Below are 657 nucleotides of genomic sequence, written 5' to 3'. Positions count from 1 at the left end.
CATATGTGTTGAGTAAGGGCAGCTGGGACAGCAAGGCAGGCCGGGAGGGGATTTGCCGGCCGCCCGAGCAGGGACCTGTTTCCATTCATCTTCGTCTCTTGGGTCCTCTCCTTCTGCCCGGCAGCAAGAGGGCCTCCTGATACACCACGTCCTGTTTGCCTGCCCTACTTGCCGCACTCTGGGTCGCTCACGCTCCCTGGGGCTACTCTTGTTCATGAGGGGCTTTGGCCACCGCTGCTCTTTTCTCTGCTGGCGCTGAGTCAGTGCTGCCGCTCGTCAGGAGCCCGCTCTGCCGGCCTGGGCACCCTCTCTCTGTGCTTTTGCCTTCATGGTTTTGCCACTTTAGGAAGGGTCCCCTGGAATGATCCTCAGCTCCAGAAGGGAAGGATCTACCTCCTCCCCCTGAGCAGTGCAGGGCGATGGGGAATGAGGGTTGCGTCAGCTCATCACACGTTCTTTCTGCTGCCCCTTCCTCCATGGGGGGAGGACTCCTCACACTTTTCCCCTTGTTCAGTGTGGGGTCCCTCCCACAGGACACAGTCCTCGATGAACTTCTCCAGTGTGAGTCCTTCCCACAGAGGGGCTACAGATCTTCAAAAACTGCTCCAGTGTGGGTCCTTTACATGGGATGCCATCCTTCAGGAACAGGCTGCTCCA

The sequence above is a fragment of the Phaethon lepturus genome, unplaced genomic scaffold (genome assembly GCF_000687285.1).
Source record: "Phaethon lepturus isolate BGI_N335 unplaced genomic scaffold, ASM68728v1 scaffold421, whole genome shotgun sequence".
Classification (NCBI taxonomy): domain Eukaryota; kingdom Metazoa; phylum Chordata; class Aves; order Phaethontiformes; family Phaethontidae; genus Phaethon; species Phaethon lepturus.
Note: the sequence above shows the minus strand (reverse complement) of the source record.